The 25,704-nt window shown below is 39.4% G+C and overlaps 1 protein-coding gene across 2 annotated transcripts in view; it reads left to right on the top strand.

The window, feature by feature from the left end:
* mafa (v-maf avian musculoaponeurotic fibrosarcoma oncogene homolog a (paralog a)) overlaps positions 1–25,704 on the top strand; it is a 118,183-nt gene that overhangs the window by 78,387 nt on the left and 14,092 nt on the right. The window contains exon 3 of one of the 2 annotated variants that reach the window (XM_047362805.1): positions 15,768–15,782. The exons of the other annotated variant lie outside the window; for it this stretch is intronic. The gene's annotated coding sequence lies outside the window, so the exon portion shown is untranslated. Of the gene's footprint in view, positions 1–15,767; positions 15,783–25,704 lie in introns of those variants that run through there. 2 annotated transcript variants of the gene reach the window in all.

The following is a 25,704-nucleotide window of genomic DNA, read 5'->3' as shown; positions in this document are numbered from 1 at the left end:
TATTAAAGTTTCTCTCTGGACATTCTAACACTTACCTTGCAGAACATATAATAAATTAGGAACAACAAGTAGCAAACTTTGGTGAGGATTTTACTCTGATTAATGACAGTGGGGCCATGTACTGTGGCAGAGAGGCAGTTTCCTCTTGTTATCTTAAAGACCATACTCAGGCTTTCCTGTTGCTCCTGTTTGTTTCTTTCACAATGGAAACATCTGGAGCCAACTTTTTTTGTACTTTTTTGTACTTTTTACCAGTACAAGAAACGTTTACTATTTACTACAAACAGAGCAGTCAGATTCAGTTTATTATTCAAACTGGTAAAAAGGATTTCCATCAGCAGATTGCATCGAGTCAATGACTTGCAGTATTCACTCCTCATGGAGGTGCATGTAGCAACAGTGGCTTCCATTGCCTTTGCAGCAATCCCTCATACTGAGTGTGCATGTAGCGACAGTGCAAAGGAAAACTCCCTTTTAACAGGAAGAAACCTCCAGCAGAACCAGCCTAAGTGTGAGTGGCCAACTGCCACGACCGACTGGGGGTTTGAGAGAACAGAGCAGACACAAAAAAACAAGAACACAGAAGCACTAATGCAGTAGTACTTTCTATAGGAAAGAAAAGTGAAACATTAATGGTTATAGCTCCTTTAGAGGCTTCTTCTAGGAGAGAAAGACAGCTAACCAGATGACTGCTGAGCCAGTTTTCTAGAGTATGAAAGAGAGCACATTCAGTTAATTACGGAAGAAGCTCAGCCAGTAGCTATGTCAAGGAGAGACAGGGTTAAACACTGAAAGACCGGGCCAAGTGTGTCATCTGTATAAGGTGAGCATTGAGTTGTTGGCAGCAGCAGCTTGGCCGATGTTCCCCTTCAGGAAGGAGCCACAGCTAAACATAGAGCCAGGTCAGATGCAGCTTCTAGAAAGAGAAAAAACAGAAAGAGAACATAGAGATAAAAGCTGAAATAACGGCAAATAACACAAATAGAGACTGTAAAAACGCCATTGCTTACACTAATTATGATTGATTCTGTTGTGAACTCAGACTCTGTTAAATCTAAAATTATTGGGTCTTATGAAACGATAAAAAGGCTTTACATTGTTGGGTTTTTTTTTGCATTCATGCAGAAATACAAAAGATGATAACTTTCATTACCATTAAGTATAAGTTTCCTTATTTTCTTGTTTAATTTGGTGTTAAGTATTTAAATTGGTTCTATGACCTTTTCTGGGATAAGCTACTTTTAAATAATCAATAAACATAAATTGCAGTTAATTGCCATGTCACAATGTCACGGACACCACAGACTCCCCATTGAGGTCTGTGTGTAGAGTTAATGTGGGATTTGTAAGAGGATTACAGGGACCAGATGTCTGCCTGTTTGTTTTGGCTTTAGTCAAAACAGGTTCAGGTCAGACTGACCACTGCAAGAGTTCCCCCAAACACAAAAATGGGTGGGAAAGGTTGGAGGTTGGGTGAAAAAAAGAAATGTTGTTACATAATATGGAAAAAATAAAAATAAAATAATTTTTATTCTCAGTCACAGTGTTCTGAGCTGCTGATAATTAATGTAATGAAAAGCAGTCCATGACATTGATTACATTAATATTAATGACATTGTATCAACTAACATTGATACAGCTTCTCTGTAAAGCTATCAGAGGTTGGTTGAGGTCTGCAAATAGTTTGAAAATTTGTTTTATCAGATGTGTATAGAACAAGAACAATATTCTTTCTAGCAGGGGCATTTGATACAAGCGTATAACTCTGAGGAAGTCTGCATAGGTCCCTCCCACTATAGCACTTATCAGTGTAATAGCCATGCCCACTTAAAATGTCTGACCAATAAAACAATATTTCTCTGACAACACACAAGATAGAAATTCTGCTTTGAATATGTGTCGAGAACAAGCTACAAGAGCAGAACAATATCTTCCTTCTTCTTCTTGCAGCCTTGAGAGAGAAAATAAGTGTATCTGTCTTTGTGGAGTATGTGAAGGCCTTTAGAGAACATTAGTAAACAAACATCTTGAAGACCAAGGAACACACCAGAAACGACTGGGATGAAGTTGTGGAGAGGTTTAAAGCTGGGTTAGATCATAAAATCTAGCTTTGAACACCTCAGTGTTCAACACATCATCTGAACATTTTGGCACAGATAAAAAACCTTTGGTAACTTGGCTGTCCATCTAAAGTTCATCTAAAGCCAAGAGCATTAATCAGAGAAGAACTCTGGAAGTTGCTGAGACCTACAGTTCAGGGGGTATAATCAATTAGTCCTACACTCCATAAATCAGGTTTTTATGGAAGACTGGCAAGATTGTTGAATTGTTGAAAGAAGGCCATAAAACGTCCCCTCTGGAGTTCGCCACAAGACTTGTAGGGGACACAGCAAACATGTGGATGGAGCAGCCAATGGTGAGATAAGACCAAGATCTAATTGAGAAACTGGGCTCAAGACCTTCACAGACATTCTTCATCCAACCTTACTGAGTTTGATCTAATGTGCAAAAAATAATGTTTAACAATTATTGTCCCTAGATAAAACTGGTATAGACATATCCCAAGTTTTTCTTGACATGGAAGATTTTAAAAATCTAAAAATAGTTTTCCTTTCACTTCACAAAAATGTTCTACCAGGCATTGGTCTCCTACAAAAAAATCCCAACAAGATATATTGAAGTTTGTGATGATGTGACAATATGCAAAACTTTTCAGAAGATATCAACAGTTTTACAAGGCACGGTATTATCACGAGCTGTTCAATTTTTAAAGCTATTCGTTAGACAAGAGATGTGGCAGAGGATACAGCTGTACGGGACACAGTGAATCATTAGAGGCTGCTGTGACCCTTGAGGCTCATACCTGAGACTGAGGGCACATACTGTATCTGTCACCTTTGTTACCCTGTCACCATTTCTTTTCTCTGTGCATGATGCCCCTCAGGCATCTATGGACTACCATAACCTCTCTGCACATTGTCAGAATCCCCTACCTATCGCTTGGGGATACCATTCACATCAGATCTGATCGGCAGAGGTCTAACAGTGACCTGACTGACTTTAACTCTTAGCACATGGACAGATTTACTCACTTCATGCAGCAGAGGAGAGTCTCTAGAAACATAACAAAAGGCTAAGACAAAGATGACTGATTTAATATAATGAGAATGTCTAAAAACGTAAAAACATCCATCCATCCATCCATCCATCCATCCATACACACATCTATCTGTTCAAAATCACATCTCAGGGCTATTAGGGTATCAGGTCTAGAAGAGAAATCTGGATATCATTCGGCCAAATAAAAATCCCTTGCCTATTCTTCATTTCCGGATGATGGATTGAACAGTGCTCTGTGAGATGTTCAAACCTTGGAAAATCTTTTTATAGCTTAAGCCTGCTTTAAACTTCTCCACCACTTTATCCCTGACCTGTCTGATGTGTTCCTTGGACTTCATGGTGTTGTTTGCTCCCCAGTATTATTTTAATCAACATCTGAGGCCATCACAGAGCAGATGTATTTGTACTGAGATTAGATTACACACCGGTGGACCCTATTAAGTCATTAGAATCATCAGGCAACTTCTGAAGGCAATTGGTTGCACTCAGAGAAAAGGGGGCTGAATACTTTTGCACACCACACTTTTCTGTTTTTATTTGCAAAAACTTTTTTTAATAATGTATAATTTTCTTCACACTTCACAATTGTATACCACTTTGAGTTGGTTTTTCACATAACATTCCAATAAAATGTATTTATGTTTGTGGTTGTAATGTGACAATAGGTGGAAAAGTTCAAGGGGTATGAATACTTTTACATGCCACTGTATATAGTAACTGGTGAGTTCTGTGTATGCCTTGAGGCCTCCTTCGAGTGCAAAATGCCTGAAAAAATTTTTAGAACAGAGTGCCTGAGGAAGTTTTCTAATCATACTGTATGCCAAAACTACCTTAGCTGTCTCCTTCCAATGTGGAGGAGTAACAGCCCTACTCCAAGTTCCTCCCAGATGATAGAGCTCCTCACCTCCTATCTGTAAATGTGAGCTCAGCCACCCTACAGAGGAGGCTCATTTCAGCCACTTGTGTCTGGGATACTGTTCTTTGGGTTCTGATACATTTCTCATGATCATAGGTGAGTTTTTTTTTTCAGTTCTTTAATACTACAACAGACCAGACCAATGCCCAGCTACCTGCAGATGAGGCTGTAATCCATCTTGCCACCCCCCACTCCTTCTTACTATTACTTGTTAAGGACATACCTAAATTCTTAAAACAGTAAATTTGAAGGAGCGGTCCATCTTTTTCAGATCAAGAACCACGGGGTCCATTGAGTTAGAAGCACAGACTCTCATCTCACTTCACAACTTTCTGTGTAATGCTTCCCCTGAGATTTCCAAAACAGACACCCTTGTCACTACGACTATAGCTCTAGTTCCTGTCCATGACTACCATAAACAAGACTGGAGACAATAGACAGCCCCAACAAAGTACAAATCACACCAGAAACAAGCTTGAATTTGTACTGAGACAATGCTGTTGCTTTAGTTGCACCCTTTTACAAGTATCCCAAGCCCCACCTGTACTGCCATAGCACCCCTATGATCATGAGCCTTCTCCAGATAAGCAGAGCACATTAAAAACAGCAGAATTTACTTGACCGCCTCAGCTGTACTGCAAAAATGTAGATCTAGTGCACTCTTCTATATTGTTAGCCTCATTGCATAATTGCCTTAGTCATATTTTGCAAATACAACTTATGATGGGCTGTCACACAAAATATGTTCAATGTGACTAATATGGAAAGTAATATGATGTAACATCACTTTGATATGGACTTTATTGTTGAGAGAACAAGTGTCACATTTGTGATATTATTTAAAAAAAACTCAAAAGCACACTCATTACGTGCACAGTCATGTGTTTTCATCTAAAATATGTAAATATACATTCTCTCTGGGAATTTTTGCATTTTCCTTCTTCAGTGTCTAAACACAATCAGTCGTCAGTTTTTGGAGTTAAAAAAAGTCTTGTTTTTTTATTTCTGTTAGAAAATCACTACACGCCCCTTAGGTGAGAGCTAGGCACTGTAATCATTGTCCTATCTCTGTTTCTGCATTTTCCTGCTTATGTTTTTTGAAGGCATTGAAGCTCACAGTCTCTCACTGGAAGAATTGACTTTAAACCTTAGGGCTTCTCTCTGTACCAGAGGATAATTGCTACTTCATAACTGGGAACTGTCTTGAAAAAAAAAAAAAAAATCATTTATTACTCATAAAGAGATGATAGGCCTCTAAAAATTTAGGTCAACAGGGATTTTTTACAGCACTGGCCTTTATGGGGGCTGATGCCAGATATTGGCAAATAGGAGGGGATAAGCTATCAGCAGTACCAGCAGTAGCCAAAAGTGAGGATGTGCTTTAATAGCCATTCTTGGTGGCGAGCAAAATGCTCAGAAAAAGGACTTGTTTTTGTTGTGAACCAGGTTTGTCTCTGTCACACTAAGGTCAATCAGTGCCACAAACAGACTGCTCTCCATCTGATAATTGCAATGTGTTCTCTTACTTCCAGTGTCAACATTATATGTTGCTATGAGTGTCTTTATAGCAAGCACAATTATGTGTTATTTGTCAACAAAAATGAATGTATGGTTTGATTGAGTGTCTTGTGATGCTATAATTTTTTAATCAGTGTAATAACTTCATCTGGCAGGGTATTATTTGTGACAGCACTGAGTGTTTCTCTGCCTGAGGAGGTTGGCTCTCCTTCTACACATGCTCACACTTTAACGACTTCCTAAATGTCACAGAATGTCAAGCCAAGGGATAAAAGCACAGGACCTCGTCTTGCTTGCCACTGATCCTGAATAGTTCTTTACCATGCTATGTAGCTGCCGGGCAGGACATTTCCACTCAGTTGTGGCCCAAACTTATCCCGACTGGCTGGTGACATAATATAATATGTTTTATACTAAGGAGGGAAAAAAGCTTCTTATTAGTGGAGAAGCCTTGAGTGAGCACAGGATTCTTTGCAAATGCTACTCAAGAAAAATTAACTGACCACTGAAGGTATTTTCTTCGAGAATTTTACTTTAAAGTTTTATTTGTAGTTGTTCTAGAAAAACCTTAACAAAAGTTAATTTCTCCTTCTGTAGTTGAGAAAAAATTAAGATTATTGTAAGAAGACTGTTATTTTTTTTCCTGAGGAACAGAGGTCAGGCTACTGCTGTGATGAAATAAGCACCAACTGCTCAATTTGCCATTCAGCTAACCAGGAAGCTCTTCCCCATTAGTATTAGTCTAACCCACTCTGCTTTGGCTTCTTTAGCCGTGATCTCGCCCAAAGCCTGGTGGGTGTTATGTGTATGTGTGCATGTCTGTTATTCTGCAAAAGCTCAGCACTGTAAGCCCTACAACTCTGAGAGATCTGAGCGTTAGGCCACGACGGGGCTCAGTTAAGCTCAGCAGTGTGAGCCTGTATCACTTATGCTGCAATAGCGATACCGACACAGCATGTGGTCCTCAGAGACAAAGACTTATGACCGTCCAGCATCTCGGTTCCTCCGGTCACAGTCAGCAGGATAACCTTTAGAGAAAGGAGACTAAGGTAAAGGGGTAGATTTAAACAGACATTTGTTAAGCATTTTAAGCTTTTACTGCTGCATCTTTTGAACTAATCTAAACCAATTTAAAGTTAATCCTTAGACGTACATATTATTTGATTGAATTAAATTAAAAAGTCTCAAATTAACAGGGAAGAACAACAGATCCTGTCCTTAACTTAATTCTTCTTTTCTACTTTTTTGACTAAATTAAATGTTCTGAAAAGCAAATGTTGTCTCAAAGGACAAATGCCCTCAGATGTACCCCATCTTTCCCTTGTCCATTTCTCTTTTGAACATTGTATAAGTTAGGTTTGAGATCTGAAAGTCAATCCATGTAGATATATCTTAGCCTAAAACCTACTTTTCAGTACTTTTGTTCTTCTACATTCAAGAGCTCTCAAAAGGTGAGCTGAAGCCTTTGAGGACTCCACAGGGTTTGAGAGAACCTGGAAGAAAAACTGTCATGCATAATTTGCATGGTATTTTCCCTCTGAAGACTCCCAGTTCGAGAAATGACTGCCATATCAACCACACAGCTGTGGGGGATGTGTAGGTGTTCACGTGGGTGTGTATGTCATGGTAATGAATTAAGGTAAATGGCAGGGTATGAAGCACTTCCTATCGTAATTTCACACTTGTCAGCTCGCGCGAAGAAATTTCACCTTTACACAAGGATAGCAGAACAGGCCGGACCTCGGAAAACATAGAGAATATGTCTTGGTGTTGTGAGAGAAATTCTCTATGCAAAGAATTTCCCTTGCAAATATATTCCTTTCTCAGTTTCTCTAAAAGAATGTTGAATTGTGTCCAATATATGCAGCCTAAACAAACCATCTAAGCCAACAATTTAAAAAGGTCACTATAGCTTAAACAAATTAAATACATAGATCAACTAATATCGTAATGGAATTAGTTAAGTGAAGAAGTTTGTACATTTGCATTTCCAAGACCTTTTGCACATATAGCATAACAATGGCTCACTTCTCATCTAAGAAAGCTGCATCAGACCAAAGAAGAGGTTTACAGCAGTGGGGACCAGGCAAGAAACAGCAGCTAAGAGAAACTACAGCGATTAGCTAAAAAGCAGTTTCCCAGCTAATGATGCAGTGGAAGTTTGGAGGAGCTTGAACACAATTACTAGCTACAGAAGCCCATCCCTCGTGCCATGATAACCCCCCCACTGGCTGATAACCTCAAGAAGTTTGTACATTTGCATTTCTTTACATCATTTGCATTATTTGCATGCATAAACACATCTCACGCAATTAATTGCCTGGTACCTAATTGATTTTTATTGAACTACTACGAGAATTTAAACTTTTTAATATTATTCTGTGAGCTAGTTTGGGCCTTATCAAATAATCTTGACCATCACTATTAGTAGCACAAACACAACCCACACACGTTTCTGTGTAAAAAATTTTTTTAGGCTTAATTATCAGTAAGTAAAGTTGTTGCACATCCTCTTCAATGCTTTTATGTTAAAGAAACCCCTGTTAATTCAGTAGGACTAAAATGTTTCTGCACTGTTCAATTTTATAATTAAATAAATCAAGGAATAAACATGATTTTTTTTCCTCAAATAATTATCTGTGGTCTGTTAGAACTGGAACCTTATGATTGAATTTATTTTCTTGTTTTTCTTTTTACAGTCTGCGCTTAATCATACTCAAACATGCATGTTTTTTTGTTTGTTTGCTTGTTTTGGTTTTACCAACATTTCGTTTTGGTTTTTACCAAATATTTTCCTTGTCAATTTTTATTAACTGGTTAATGACAGTGAAAATGGTACTACAAATGTGTTTGTGTGTCTGTAAGAAAGACAGAAGGGACTGGGAATGTGTGTGCAGACAGAGAATATGTGATCTTACTCGAGAGACCTTAAACAAACTGACTAAAGTGGTCCTGTTTTCTGATCAAGCAGAGAGAGGACAACATTTAGCACTGCTGGAGACACTTTAAACAGCCACAGAGGAATTAGCCTCTTACTGGGAATTTAACAGCTTCTGTACTGGGCCATGTCCCCAACTAAGTCACACTAAAATAGAGCAGGCAATAAAGATCAACTACCAAACGCACCTCAAATATCCTCCAGCCCTATGCACGTTTTGCATATGCAGGTGCATGGAGATGTTCTGTACAGCGCGTAAACCAATGAGCACAGCGCTCTGCGCAGTTGTCTTAACCCAGCACAAAGACATAAACTCACACAACCCGAGATACCAGATGCACTGCTGTGTCTCTGAGGAAAAGCAGTAGATAATGAATAGGCCCCTCACAAATTCCAGAAAAGTGTTGCATGTGACTACAAGGAAAATATGTTTCCACTGAGGAAAAGCGGTGACCTTATTCCTTCTCTGTACTCATGCAAAGTTTGCCTGCATCGCCAGGTTTGGCCCAGCATGGATGAGCTTAAATTTAGACCCCATGATGTCAACACAAACACAGAATAGAAAGTTCATTTCTAATTAGATATCCCCACCCCCACCCCATTTTTTTCCCTAAAGTTCATTTCAATTAGTCCCATCTCGGCCCCACTTTCAGGTCTCAGCAATTTGTCAGTGCCTCAAATTCTACTCGGTGCAGTGTGGTCACAATGCAGTAGCATATAAATGTGTGTGTGGGTGTGTGTTTGTTTTGTTTTTGCATGTATGCTTCTGTTTATTCTATGTGTGTGACCTTGACAAAAAAGGGACTCCTGTGCACTTGACATTTACTTCTTGTTGTTATGATAAATTGCACAGGTTATTTACAAGTTCACGGGAGAGATTCCTTTTTTGGTCCCGAACACTGATGCAGGATGTAGAGACATTCTTTAAAATAGCTACTCTGGAATATTTACCTCTATTGCTTTTTTGTATACTGCAATAGTATTACAATTTTTATATTTTACAAATACAAATATTTTACAAATATGTATATTTTTTGACTTAAACCACTTTGCAAAAAAACATGAAAAATCAAATCAAATCTTTGAGGAGCGTGATCATGTGGTATTTTGTATTATGTGTTACTTTAGATGTGTGGGCAGAATTCTAATTGTAACAGACGATTTTAAATTGAAAAATGTAAAATATCAGACATGGAACAAATATCATTTAGAAGATGTGCTGTACTCAACTGGATGACATCTGCGCCCATGTTATTCTCCATGTGTCTAATGTTGGAAGCTGAAAACATTCTTTCTCTCTCTATTTCTTGACACCCTCATATAAGCTGATCAATCAGCTGTAATGAAATCCATCAGGTCACCTTTGGAATTTATTATTTTTGTGCATGTAAACTAAAACCTTCCCTTAATGGCAAGAAAGCTAAATTTAGGTTACCCACATGCTAACATGTCTTTATACCTCAGATGCTGAAAACATACACATGTGCACCTGCTTACCTCTAACTGTTGGCTTTATTTTACCCTTAGCTGTGAGTTTCCAGGATTTAATATATTTATCACAGAATCTAAAAGTTTAAACGTGGACCATTTTTTGTTGCTCCAAAACCTTCTTAGACTGTCGTGTGTTTTCATCTGTGTTTCTATTGCTTGCTGAGGTTTGAGGTGCTTAGCGTCTCTTGTTTGCACACAATCCGGCAATGATTATTGCCCGCTTCAGGCATCACACACACTGATACGCCTTCTCACAAATCTGCTTCATTTGCATAGAATTTAACTTTTTTCCATAACTCCTGATATCTTCACAAAGTATTATGATGAGCAATCATAAGTACAGTTTGTGTTGCAGGTGATATAAGTATCAGGTGGATGTAAGGGGTAAATTGGCTCTGAAAGTCGGAAAAAAGCTCAAAAGTGTTCATAAATTTGTTTTGATGTACTTTAGGGAGTTTCAAACATTCAATTTTCCTCAACAGTTTTTCTTGAGTATCAATATCAAACCATTTTAACTTCACTTGAGGGCAGGCTATACTTCATTTTCTGCAGACAACACACAAAAAACCCTTATTCAGGCATTTGAGAAAATTCAGCATTCAGTGTTTGTTGATTTCTTTATTTATTTCTTTATGTTTTGTCATTGTCATTTTTTTTCCTGCTGAACACAGCTGCTTGGACCCTACCATGCAGAAAGGCCCAATATGGCTCAGCCTGTAAATCGGAGTCCAGGGGCCAGAGACAAAAAAACAACAGAGAATCACCAGGCGAAATTTAGCTCACGATGGCTCCCAACGGGCATCATTTGGGGACTGGAGATCTTATTTTTTTTTCTCATTCTCTCATTTCTTTTTCCTGCATGGTGAGCAACTTGGAAAGCACAGCTCCAACACTGCTGCTGACACAACCACTCAGGGACAGCTGTAACAGCTCTCTTAGTATGGCACCTGTTATTGAGCTATCAGAGAAAGACTGAATGAGGAAAAAAAGAATCGAGGAGGGAAGGAGAACAAGGAAGGGGGAAAGAAGACAGAGATATGGCAAGACAAACTGATAATGGTAATGTCAAAATTGAGAGCTAATAATTCACAGTATGGCCTCCTCTCTGTATCTCTTTGCTGACTGTACACAATTATTGTTCTTTTTAAATATTCAGATTATAATTAGATTCACATCAGGTCATTTCAAAAAAAGAGACCATGGCCTGGTTAATCCTGATTTCTTGACCTAGGGTCATTTATTTAAACTGTCAACCTTTTTATTACTGAGGGGGATCTCATTTGTTTTGGCCAGTGTTTACATCCCATGACAAGCCTGCATACCAGAGGCTGAAAAACAGCTTACTGACCTGATAACAGGTGTGAAAAAAAAAAAAAAAAAAAAAAAAAAAAAAAACAGATTTTAACAGTACAAACCTCTCATATTAATTTCCAGAATACAAACAGCATGTGAAGTTTCTCACCATGGATGAAAACACACTGGACCACTGTTTAACAGTCATAAAAGAAGCATACTGCACAGTTCCCTGTGCAGCTTTAGGACTTTCTGATCACTGTGGACTGATACATCAGTTTTTTGTGGAAACTTGTGTGTGCAGACCAAGACCTTTTGCACATATAGCATAACAATGGCTCACTTCTCATCTAAGAAAGCTGCATCAGACCAAAGAAGAGGTTTACAGCAGTGGGGACCAGGCAAGAAACAGCAGCTAAGAGAAACTACAGCGATTAGCTAAAAAGCAGTTTCCCAGCTAATGATGCAGTGGAAGTTTGGAGGAGCTTGAACACAATTACTAGCTACAGAAGCCCATCCCTCGTGCCATGATAACCCCCCCACTGGCTGATAACCTCAACAGCTTCTCCTGTAAGTTTGAAAACCAGCCGTTCACACCTCACTCCCCCCTAAAAGGACTACCTGCACAACCCACCAACAACTCTACAACCCCCTACCCTCTCCCCTCTGACACCCTGCCTGCACTGAAGATCACTGAGGAAGATGTAAATAGGTTTTACAGTGTCAGAAGATCATAAAAGCTCCTGAAAGTCTGTGCTGGCCAAATGGTCCTTTCACCCAGATCTTTAAACACACCATCACAGTGTTAAATGACTACAGACCTGTTGCTCTGATGTCTGTGGTCATGAAATCCTTTGAGCGTCTGATGTTGAAGTATCTGAACGACATCACATGGTCCCTGATGGTCCTCCTGTATTATACTTACCAGGCAATCAGGTCGGCAGATGTTGCAGTCAACTTGGGACTAAACTTCATCCTGCACCACCCAGGGACATATGCCAGGAACCTGTTTGTGGATTCAAGCTTAGCCTTCAACACTATCAACCCAGACATCATCGCGCAGTTATTGTGCTGTCCTCTTTCTGTCAGTGAATCACCAGCTTCCTGAATGACCGGCAGCAGCAGCTGAGACTGGGGAACATCTTCTCCTGCACAAGAACCATCAGCACTGGCACCCCCTAGAGGTGTGTTCTCTCCCCACTTTTCTCCCTGTACACAAATACTGCACCTCAGCGGAACTCCTAATGTTTGCAGATGACACCAATGTCAGTGGTCCTATTCAGGACAGTGATAAATCTGCAATACAGACAGGTAGTGGATCTGCTGGTCCACTGGTGCAGTTAGAACCACCTGCAGGTTAACCCACTCAAGACTGTGGACTTCCGGATAACTCCCCTGACACTGCCTACCCTTACCATCCTCAACAATATTGTGGATCGCACTGTGGATCACTTCAGGTTTCTAGGAACGACCCTTTCACGGGACCTGAGGTGGTCCTCAAACATAGACAGTGTCTGGAAGATGGCCCAGCTATGACTGTACTTCCTACTGTAACTCAATAAGTACAACCCTCCACAGGAGCTGCTGGTCATCTTGTACACTGCCATTTTTCACTGTGTTTATCCATCACTGGACAAGACAGGTCTAGACTGCATTGAACAATTAGTTCTGCGGCGAGAATCATTGGGACTGACCTTCCCTCCATTCAGGAAGTCTAAGATCAGGAAAAGGGCAGCTAACATGTCTACTGATCCCACACATTCTGCACACAAACTGTTTAGACTTTTACCTTCAGGTAGAGACTACAGAGCACTATTTGAAATAAAGAGACACTTTCTTTCCCTTGGATGTCTCTCTGATGAACACAATGAAAGCCTGAGTAGTTAGCTAATATGCTTATTTTGTGAAACAACATTTGCATATTTGCAGTGTCTTTTTTTTTTGTTGTCTTTACATAAAAAATGGCTCTACATGTACATACATATACATACTGCTCATCTTATCCATAGTTTTATTTCCTCTAAAGTTGTCTGTATGCTGTGAGTGCTTGAAACTGAAGTCAAATTCCTTGTTTGTGCACACAATCTGATTCTGAGAATGTTTCCCTTCCTTTCGAAAATTGTAGAATTACTTTACAAACCAGTGTAGCTTCTATGCAGCTCATTTTTATTAGTCTTCATCCTCTGAATACAATTGGCTTTTGGTTTTAAGTGATTCATAATGCTTTCAACAAACCAGTAATGATCTTGAACCCGAGTATAGTAAAAGGGGAAGTGCTAGTAAGAGATGATTTTCTATATTTTTTATCCTCCGTGTATTTTCCATTACTTGTTTACTTTATGTTTTTTTTATGTACTCGGGTAACTGAGCTGGCTGTGAAAACAAATACCACTAACCACTAACATGAGAAAACAAAGAAGAGAAGAAAAAACAGTTGAGCCTTTTTTCCTCTCTCAGCTAATCATCGGAGGTACACAGCAAGCTGCTGTCCATTCAAGCAAGGCAGTTGAATTCCTCTGCAGAGCAATCAAAATGGATTAAACCGACCACGCTCCAGCTGCCTCTACGCAAATCAGATATGCCTGTGATGATAATAATCAATTCATAATAAAATAACACAACATAAATCTGATAGTGTTGTTCCAACAATTTTTATAACATAGATTTAAATATTGCCATGTGCACTGGAGTGATTTACCGGTGAAAAAGTGCCATCAAGCTTATATACAACCTGTTTCTGGTGGCAGGCCAATAATACCATTAACTGCATTGTTCAGACTCATTATATGATGAGAAACACAATAATAAGCGCAAGACTACAAAAACAGTTTTTCCTATTGAACTAATCACTTTTGCCCACCTTTTAGGCTCTCTTCCTCACCGTCTCCGGCCAGATCAATTTTGTCGTAAATCCTGCGAGAGGCTGCTGTGTAAATCCCTAGAGCTGAATTAGTATTGTAATTTCTGGTATCCATGCATGCTTCACTAACACGGACCTTGAAGTTATTAAAACGAGGGTGACAGGTGTCACAGAAACAATATGCTGAACAGTTTGATATTCGGCTAACCCCACTATGAGCTAAAGCATTCAGTGCCTTCAAAATTAAAAAGTAGGGATTAAGAGCAAGTTTAGAAGGAATTAAAAAAAAAATCTAAACTTTTTCTTTAAAAGTTTAAAACAAAGTTTCAGTAAAGTTGGGACAACTGCGAAACATGTGAATAGAAATATCATTTATTTATTTAAAAATCACTGCATTTGGGATCTGTATATACATTTTATTTTTGTTTCTATATTAATTGACAATGAAGAGGTTATAAATGTTCTGCAATGAAACTGAGAATTGCTTTTTTTTCTTTTTTATTGTCAATGTGACAGTGATAATGTTTGTAAAAAGTGAAACTAGGTCAAACAAGCAAGAAAGAAAGCAAGCAAGAAAGAAAGAAATAAGAGTTTGAATTTAAAAAGGTATTTCAGAAAAGTGAAAGATGCTTCATCAACTGAACACATAACATCATTAGTACCCCACTTGCTTACAAAAACATCTACATTCTTTGTCAATGAACTTGGGCAACTATAAGTCTCTGAAATAAAACAAGAGCATCTTCTGTAGGAAGCCCATTAATTTAGTTCTTTCTTGACATCCATATCGCACATTGCAACTTTTGCAGTTGAATTTTAAAGGTGTGAGAGTAGGTTTCTTTTTTGCGCAGTATTGTGAACCATAAAAACAAAATATAATTAAAAAACTACACAACTCAGCCCTCTCCCAACTTTAACTACACAAAACACTTCATTGTACAATAAACCTAATAAAGAAAATAAATAAAACATTCACCTTCTCTTATTGTAAGCTCTTATTGTAGAAAAAAGAAAACAATGAACAACCCTATCACAAGCTTTTTTCTGATTTAAACAAATAATACCAACATCAGTTACATAGAGTACACAGAGGTCGCTGCAAAAACCCAGGGCATGGTCCTTCATGGTGCAAGGATCACAGAGACCGTTGAAAGATGAACACCCAGTGTACCATAATCATAGTATTGTTTCCGAGTTTTTAACCATTTTGAACCTTTTCCTTTCTTTGCTAATAACTGTCTCCGTACTTTTGTCGTGCTTTTTTAAACGGAACTTTTTTTTCATCAAACATTTGAAAACCTACTATTTTCTCTAACATTAGTTACCTTTTGATTTTTTTGCCACAGGGAAATAATCAAGAACTTTAACACGTTTTCCAAAAGTTTCATGAAGGAAAACATTGATTTCCCCCAGAGTGTACAAATCACTGCTAGATGTTTGGGATTGAAATGCTGTTTGAATCGGTGTCATATTCCGCGTCTTCTACTGGGGCACTGCATCTTCAGCTGCTAGCAGCACTCCTTCCTCAGTAGCAACAAAGTTATAAGCAACTGTCTGATCTGTTTCTGTGTCAACAATGTCACAGTTCATGAAATCTTTTTGAACATTGATTCCAGTGTCCTTGTTAACAGGCTGTATTCCATTCTGACCGCTGCTTCCCTTACCAGCGTCAGAGACAGCTGATGGGGGAGACACTCGATTCTCCATAGCCGGAGGAGCACCGATAGTTGGCGATGACTCCGCATGTCGGTTTGTTATCTTAACCTTTGTCTCTGTGTTTTAACACAGGCAAGATGCCTGTTTATACCCAAAATCCCAACACTGACAACACTTCTTGTTTCCAGTGATTTCATAAATCATATGCGACCCTTCTTCATCATTAACTCTGACAGACACTTCCAGTGTCTGTGTAGGAGAGTTAAAACATGAACAGCTGCCTCTTAAAGACTGGACATGTTTTAGTTTTTAATTTTTATAGCCTAAACCCACAGATGTAAAACTGCTGGAAAGCTTTCTGAAGAGATTCTTCAGCACTTTATTAGGTATGAATGGCGAGACATATAATAACCTTGATGGAGGGCACTGCGAGCAGGAGACCCTTGCAGGTACTCTCCACTTGTTGTCACCCTACTGACGATTAACTTGGTCACACAACGCTCGTCTTTTAAGAATATTGCCACTCCCCTATTCATTCTCAATGCATTGCCTGAATTACTGTGACCTACAATATCTCCAACAGCCAGAAGACCTGTCTTAACTGGGATTGACAGGTCAGGGCTTAACACAAATCGCATTCCTCAAAGAGAGGGGTGGCACCCCTGGAGACTTCTTTCCCACAAACAAACATCACTGTAAACATTAAAAACTCATCTATAACCCCAAGATGTAAATCCTTTGCCATAACAGAATATTAGGAAAATGATACATGAAGGGAAAGGGAAATAGATTGGTCATCAAAGACTTTAGAGCCAGACAAACCATGATGACATCATGCCATTTATTGTGACACTGCCCCTGCTGTCTCACCAAGCAGGTGAAATGACCTATCCACAATCTCCACGTCAACAGACATGGTTATCAGTGTGTGCTAAGCTCTTTCTGGAACAGGGCTGCAATCTGTTAAGCAGCACACACCTATCTCCAAATTAGACATTTACTGAATGCTTCACTGGCCACAATGGCTTCATCATGCCGATACCCAACTGGCAGCACTCCAAGTAAGTTCTTATATCACTTGTAATAGCAAAGCTGCGATATGCATCATGTCCGATCACTGCTTTTGCTGCAACAAAAATGTTCCATGAAAACAACTAAAATGAACAGTCCATGATTTTCATGTCAACAGATTCCGTGCTTTTATTGGTATGAGCTGGGTTCCCCATTAAACAGGGGCTGCAGCTGTTGAGAAGTGTGCATAGCTCTATTTTGTGCATAAATTGGTTGTTTAAAAACAGCTAAGAAACCTTTTGAAAACTACAGTAGCCTCATGATTGCCCTCAAGACGAAAGAAGCTGTCTCAATTGCTCCAGCAACCTTTGAACATTAGTGGAGGTCCTGGAGACCTTGAGTTTGCTCACAAAAACATTTTAAGGTGACATTAAGGCACATGTTTGCATCTCTATCTGTTTTGTGAAAAGACCAATGCAGTGAGGGGAGTAGAGGTAAGCCTGTCTCTGTTATGCCCCTGACATTGGCAAGGCAGCTTTGAGGGTCAAGGGAGTGATGTAGTGATGATGGTGTGTACAAACAGCCAGCTATACAATGTGCATGCATACATAAGATACAGAAATTATATTTGAAGTACTTGCCAAGGCAACAACAGGATCACTACATTGAGTTCACCCACCATTATTGTTTTGAAAAGAATTGTATATGAAGATTTATGATGTAATGCTGATGTCGATGCCGCGCGAAACCTCCTGTCATCTCGGTTTGCTGGCTATATTTTTTGTAAACTCACATCTGTGCAGGATCTCCACTTTAGATTTATTAATGGACTAAAGGAGATTAGAGGAGACTAGTTTTCACGGGCTTATGACCAAAATGTTTGGTGAAAGGCGCTTTAATCTGATGTGAAGGGGCCTTAGGCCTTGCTTGTTTGAACTGAATATTGGAAAACCACATTTAGCATTTATTTTGACAACAGAATGAATATAAAAGCTTTTTTATATTCATCCCTTCCCTTATGTTTTGCAAACATATCCTTACGTGAAAGTTCATAATAATTATTTACAGTCTCTAAATATAAATTTAAGTATTTGTACACCATGTGATTTTTTAACTCTGTCACATGGAGTTCAACACACAAGAACTTAATAAAAAATGACTGTGTCTCTTTTGACATCTTGGTGTTGGGTACCATACCATGTAATATTGTTTGTTTTCTTCCTTTTAGAAGTTAGCAAAGTGTCAAACTGCACATATGGCCCACTGACAAACAAAACAGAAGAAACTGTTTGTTTGTCTTTGTTTAGGCACTAGCTACTTTACTAATACATCTTTTTAAGTGATCAAAAAGGCCTGGTGATATTTGATGTTTGTGAAAAGAAGGGGGGAGGCAAAGGTGTCATCTTGTGATATACAGCTTGAGTCCTCTGTCACACATCGCAGAGTCTGTTGGGAAATAATCTGACATCTTGCGTTTGACACCTCCAAGTGAGGAACAGAGAAGAATGGAGAAAAAATAGAGGAGGTAGAAGACAGAGCAATGGGACAAAGAGGGTAGTTGGAGGAGTGGAAGGAGAGAGATAGAGAGAACACAATCAATTCACAAACCCAATCTCCATCATGTCATTGCCTGTCAGAATAGATTTAAGAATCAAGCTTTTGAGAGACTTTCCAGAGTCTGATCAATATCCTGGCAGTGTTGGCCCATATATCACTAACATGTTTCACGCTATTCCTAAAAACTAATTTTCTGTTTCATAGCAGGATGCAGTACTTGTTGGTGACATGTTGGTTTGATACCTTACTGTTGTAACAATTTTTTCAAGGCTTTTCTTTTATCTGCTGTTTACATACCTTCTTTTCATTAAAGAAAATCAGCAAAATACTGCATAGAAAAACAAACAGTAATAGGATGGGCATACAACCCAATGCTAATTTGAATTTTATACTTGCACGTGTGGTTGTGCGTAAATGGTGGCAAACGGATAATTTATAGTTAATTAAAAAAAAACTGATAAATAACGTTTTCTTCAAAAAATAAATAAAAATGACTATGTTTATTATGGGAACTTAAAGGCACACATATAATATTTAAAACACACAATTAAAAGTATAAACACTAAATGGTAAATTTTTTGAAGATGTTAACAATCAGAGGTCTAGAAAGTTGAAATCTCATTTTAAATCATTAGTAGATTAGGATTTTGCTCAAAGAATCAAGAGTTTAGACCAAAATTATGATTTGATAAAAACATGTCAGACATTTGTCTGCTAACTGTAATGTTCCATTGAATAAAAGCAGAGATTTCAAAGTGATCATTTACTGGGAAAAAAATACCAATCACAACACATTTTGGCTTCATAACACTTATAGATACATTTAGGTCACATGCAACAAAACAATTTGTCAAAATCTTGAATATTCCATCTAAAATGGTACTTTATGACAAGGTAGATAAAAGGCCTCCGGCCAAGAAACATTGCCCAAGTGTCTCTAAATGTCTAAGAAGCGCTATGTTACACCATAAATACAACCATAATCACAAGCAACACATCTCAAATTGCATTTTGCTTGTTTGCAGCACTCTTTTGCACATCACAGATCACACATGATATGTTAAACGTCTCCCCCATAACTTGAATGTGGAAAAAAAACTGGAAGCACATATGGGCAAAATCATTAAAAAAGACAGACAGCAAGAAAGAGATAGTGACAAAGGGAATAAATCGAGTCATTAAGCATGTATTTGTGGGACCTGGCTCCCATATGACAGTAAGGGTGGCAAGATGCTTCTCCTGCCTTTTTACCATCAACAGACAAACAGATTGGCTCAATTGCCTTTTCTCCTCTGGGCAACTCTTACATTCTGCTTCCTAGGGGAAACTTAGGATTTTCTTCTCCCCCGGGCCTCCACACAGACAATTGCTTGTGCTTTGTCTCAAATTACAGCACTGCCTTAATGAATCAAGACCTCTGCCAAAAACAAATCTCAAATGAAAGGTAATCCCAACATATTTATGCCGAAAATACTGTCACTGTGATTAAAACATATTTAATTATAAGTTCTACTAATAAAATGGTTCAAGCAGTTAAATGGATGAATGTGTAGTTTTTAAATCAAATAAAATAGTAGTAAAACAGCTCAACATTTTTCTCTTAAGATTTGGTTTCCCTGTTTTGGGGAGAGGTAAATTTGCAACTCTTAAACTAGGAATGTTTGCATATACTGTATGAAAAGACACACTCTTTTCTTCACTCTCTAAAAAGAAATCATACTAAACCTTTCCTATTTTAGGTCAGTTAGGATTCCAAACAATATTTACTAAATCTCAGAATAGTGAAAGAGCCAATCTTGAGAGAGAGAATTGTATAATTTTCTTAAAACTCAGGAGTTTAGATAATCTAAAATTATTTAACATCATTTGTGTTTGAGGTGTTGCCTTAAAATTAAGATTAGGATGCGACTGAAAAATCAGTTACATTTATTAAAGGCTTTCTAATTAATTAATCAAGATTAAAACTCTTTTTTTGTCAAATACCGAAATGTTTGACACAATAAGCAACATTCTGAAAGTTTGATTAATGACTAAAACAATAAATAGACAAATTAAACATGAATTAGGATGATATATCACAATTTCTACCCCAATTTACTGTACACCAGAATGTTGTGGCCTTCATGCAGTTGTGGATCCAACCTCATTCCACCACATTAATTAATCGAAGTTAACGCATTAAAATCCCAGCCCTACTTAAAATACATCTGTGCTGTTGAAGGCACATTTGTTCACGTTTAAGGCACACGTCAAATGCAAATTAAATCAGCCAATATATCAGGAAGAGAATTGTGCACCTTTACAAGTCTGATTCATCATCGGTACAATGTCTAGAAGCCTGAAGGTGCCACGTTCATTTGTATATGCAAAGAACAAAACACAGTGGGAATCACACTGCTCAGAAAGGAGACTGGTTCTGTGTGCCAGAGATGAATGTGCTTTGGTGTAAAATCTTAGTTTATTATATTATCTTAGTTTATTTTCGGGGATGGAGTTCACCTGTGGGCTGTACCCCTCTGCTGTGGGGAGCGGATTCGTGGCGTTTGGGTTCGGGGTCACGTGTTCGATATCTGTCTAGCCCTGTGGGGAAATTCATGTTGGGGTTCATGGGGGGTGGGGGGCTCCTGGGGTTGGGATCAGAATTTATTTGGGGGTTGGAACTGTTTCATCCTGTGGTTGGTGGGCTAGTTTGGACCATGTAGACTCCTCTTTTGTACTTGGCCCCCTCTCCGGATGAGGATGGGGGTTGTTGGGGACTGGGGTCGGTGCTCAGGTTCAGGCAGCAGCCCAGGCTATCCCAGCCCAGGTTCAGATGCTGGGGCGGTCTGCCTGTCTCCACCCCCGGAGGGAAGGGGACCACCTCCTGGGTCCAGGGGCTGGTTGCCACAATGGGGTATCAGCACCTGGACGTGAGAGTATAGAGTATGTATGGGGAGTGTGAGTGAGTGTATGATGTCCATTGATGTTTGTCTTCACGTTGGGTGCGTGGGTGTGAGTGTTTTTATGTGTACACATGAGTTTTCACATCAGTATAGGCCCCCCATCAAATGTGGGGATATTCCCTCCCTGCCACACTACCTGCCCGTGGTTGGTGTCTCTGCTCGCTGGTGTACTTGTGGTTCTCGGTGTCCGGGGCTGGGTGCTTTGGTGTGTGCTCACTCCTGGTGGCTGCTTGCCAGGGCCTGGCCCCCTGGGCTGTGTCGGGCCTCTGCTTTGGGAATGATATGTCCCGGGGTCTCTGGTCTCTGGGTCCATGGCTGGATCTGCTCAGGCATAGACAGCTGCCGTGGGGCCTGTGGGTTTGTTGCTGCAGCTTGCTGGTGCTTCTGCACTGTGGCTGCTGGGTGGTTCCCCTGGGACTCTCCCCTGCTCTTTTCTGGGGGGGTTGCGGTAGTCCCGACGATGGTTCTCCTGGGGTTACTGTGCTCTGGGGGGCCTTTAGATGTCTATGGCTCAGATCTCCTCCATATCTGTCTTTGGTCCAGGGGGCAGGTCTGTGGATCCTCAGACTTGCTATTGCATATTTTTATGGAGAAACCTTGTTTACACAAGCGCGCTTACACTCAGACCCACAGGTGTTTTGATTCAGGTGTTAACAGATACACAAATGTTCTATATTGAGCCGCATTTACCACTAAATACATCTTGCATTCATAAGTACCGTGCACCTTTTGGTAAAAAGGCTGTTAATGTCAATGTTAGCAGGGTGTTATCTTGTATTCTCTTCATCCTTCTTTCTCTCCTCTATTCTTTTCTGTTTCTCTCCTTTTCCTTTTTGCCCCACCTATCTCTTTCGTGCTTCTTAGTATTTTGCCTTTTCGTTTCTGTCTCCATGTCCGTAACAATTGAAATAATCCCAAAGCAGTTTATAATAAAGGTTCTTTTATAAATACCAAGCAGAGCTTTAAAGTATTAGCTGTAATGCTCAGCTTATGAAAGTAAATCTGTTGGGCTTTTTCTTAACACGCAGACAACAATTCTGAGCACTAGTCTATGAAAATTTAACATTCATATATTTTAGATTCATTGCACACTAACTGAAATATTTCAGGTCTTTTATTGTCTTAATATGGATGATTTTGGCATACAGCTCATGAAAACCCAAAATTCCTATCTCCCAAAATTAGCATATTTCATCCGACCAATAAAAGAAAAGTGTTTTTAATACAAAAAACGTGAACCTTCAAATAATCATGTACAGTTATGCACTCAATACTTGGTCGGGAATCCTTTGGCAGAAATGACTGCTTCAATGCGGCGTGGCATGGAGGCAATCAGCCTGTGGCACTGCTGAGGTCTTATGGAGGCCCAGGATGCTTCGATAGCTGCCTTTAGCTCATCCAGAGTGTTGGGTCTTGAGTCTCTCAACGTTCTCTTCACAATATCCCACAGATTCTCTATGGGGTTCAGGTCAGGAGAGTTGGCAGTCCAATTGAGCACAGTGATACCATGGTCAGTAAACCATTTACCAGTGGTTTTGGCACTGTGAGCAGGTGCCAGGTCGTGCTGAAAAATGAAATCTTCATCTCCATAAAGCTTTTCAGCAGATGGAAGCATGAAGTGCTCCAAAATCTCCTGATAGCTAGCTGCATTGACTCTGCCCTTGATATAACACAGTGGACGAACATCAGCAGCTGACACGGCACCCCAGACCATCACTGACTGTGGGTACTTGACACTGGACTTCTGGCATTTTGGCATTTCCTTCTCCCCAGTCTTCCTCCAGACTCTGGCTCCTTGATTTCCGAATGACATGCAGAATTTGCTTTCATCCGAAAAAAGTACTTTGGACCACTGAGCAACAGTCCAGTGCTGCTTCTCTGTAGCCCAGGTCAGGCGCTTCTGCCGCTGTTTCTGGTTCAAAAGTGGCTTGACCTGGGGAATGCGGCACCTGTAGCCCATTTCCTGCACACGCCTGTGCACGGTGGCTCTGGATGTTTCTACTCCAGACTCAGTCCACTGCTTCCGCAGGTCCCCCAAGGTCTGGAATCGGCCCTTCTCCACAATCTTCCTCAGGGTCCGGTCACCTCTTCTCGTTGTGCAGCGTTTTCTGCCACACTTTTTCCTTCCCACAGACTTCCCACTGAGGTGCCTTGATACAGCCCTCTGGGAACAGCCTATTCGTTCAGAAATTTATTTCTGTGTCTTACCCTCTTGCTTGAGGGTGTCAATAGTGGCCTTCTGGACAGCAGTCAGGTCGGCAGTCTTACCCATGATTGGGGTTTTGAGTGATGAACCAGACTGGGAGTTTTAAAGGCCTCAGGATTCTTTTGCAGGTGTTTAGAGTTAACTTGTTGATTCAGATGATTAGGTTCATAGCTCGTTTAGAGACCCTTTTAATGATATGCTAATTTTGTGAGATAGGAATTTTGGGTTTTCATGAGCTGTATGCCAAAATCATCCGTATTAAGACAATAAAAGACCTGAAATATTTCAGTTAGTGTGCAATGAATCTAAAATATATGAATGTTAAATTTTCATCATGACATTATGGAAAATAATGAACTTTATCACAAGATGCTAATATTTTGAGAAGGACCTGTATATATCTTTTTTTACCAGGAATGACCCACTAAAATTTAAAATTGCATTTACAAGGGTGCTCTGGCCAAAATTCAGTAGCTCAAGACAGCACTGAAGTAAGATACATACACACAAAAAAGTAACACCTTTATACAACATTATAGGTCACTAAACTGTAAATAAAAGTAAAACAATCTGTGTATCAGCCCCAGAAAATGAGTAAAAGACCTTGTGAAGATGCTGTCTGAAGCCGGTAAGAGAGACTCCATTGTTAAACCAGCCATAAAGCAACATTTCTATTCAATTCCGTTTGTTTATATAGTGCCAGCTGACAAACAATATTGTCTCAAGGAACTTTACAACCAGAACAAGAAACAAAAATTAAATCCAATAATACATGCAGATTCAAAGTCAGTTATATTCATTCCACTTTGATCAAACAATTCAGTCATTTTTAAGTTTATTATTGAAATGCATTAAAACGTTTTCCATCTAATAAAACGCAGCTGATTGCATTGAGTGATTAACTTTGCAGGAATCCCTCATTCTGAGCATGCATCCAGTGACAGCAGAAAGGAAAACTTTCCTTTAACAGGAAGCAACCTCCAACAAACCCTGGCTGAGTGTGAGCAGCCATCTGCTAACTGGGGCTATGAGAAGACAGTGTTCACACATAAAAAACAAGCCACATTCATTTGGTGAAAAAAAAGGGGGAGCCTGTAAGCCTGAGAACACCATCCCAACTGTAAAATACAAGGGTGAAAGCATCATGATATGTGGGTGTTTTGCGGCAGGAGAAACTGGTGCACCTTACAAAATACATGGCATCGTGAGGAAAGAACATTATCTGGAAACATTGAAGCAACATCGAAGGAGATTCAGAGTCAATATGTTCAGATGGCCATCACAAAGCCCTGATCTAATTTCAATAGAAACTTTGTTGGCACAGATGAAGAGGTGTGTCACCCTGATTATGTTAGGAAGAATTGGCCAAAAAACTGTTGTGAGAATTCTTTACAAAAATTCCCATAACGTTGGCCAAAGTTATACCGTCTAAAGGCAAACCTTAACTTCTGACTTTCAAGACGGTAATACAAAGAGGTCTAACAATTATCCCTCAGTTTCCTGATCATTAGCAAATAAAGCATGTTTGGTAATGCTGAATGAACAATAACAGGAAAGGTTTAGTGTGATTTCATGTCACACCGTGAGGAAAAAAATGCGTTGTGTTTTTACAATAGTTTGGACAGTATATCAGACGTCCTAGTGAAGAAAAAGAAACAAACTAAACATACATGAATCTTGGCATTATGATTATTATCACTGACAAATTGAAGTGTTATAACAATTGTTTTGACTGCAGCGTGGAACATATTCTTGTCTGGTTGGTGTAAGACCTTTTTCTCTGTGGAAACGAGAGAAAAATCTACCTCTGATCTCAAAACTCAGAGACAAAGTTAGTCAAAAACACACTACAAAGTTTCATAGATGAAAGTGAGATTAAATTGATTATTTTTACTTTCATAATATTTGTGTTAGACATGCATGGTGTTTCTTTTACTCAGTCTCCTTTACATCCGTGCATGCTATCCTCTACAACCCGCTGACTCTGCCTTGTCTTTTGATTTTAGCGTGGAGGGTGATCATTACGTGACTGATGGTACCCATCAGTGTATTGCATGTGCTGTAAAACTGTCAGCTGTTGACAGATTGACTGACACAGTCAAACCTTCGATTACCAGCACAGACCAGGCCAGGTCAGAGGGAAAACCTGGCAGAGTAAAAGAGATGAACCGAGTATAAAGAAATAGCAGGTGCACC

Source organism: Girardinichthys multiradiatus, chromosome 4 (genome assembly GCF_021462225.1).
Source record: "Girardinichthys multiradiatus isolate DD_20200921_A chromosome 4, DD_fGirMul_XY1, whole genome shotgun sequence".
Lineage (NCBI taxonomy): Eukaryota > Metazoa > Chordata > Actinopteri > Cyprinodontiformes > Goodeidae > Girardinichthys > Girardinichthys multiradiatus.
This window is presented reverse-complemented; position numbering and strand designations above follow the sequence as displayed.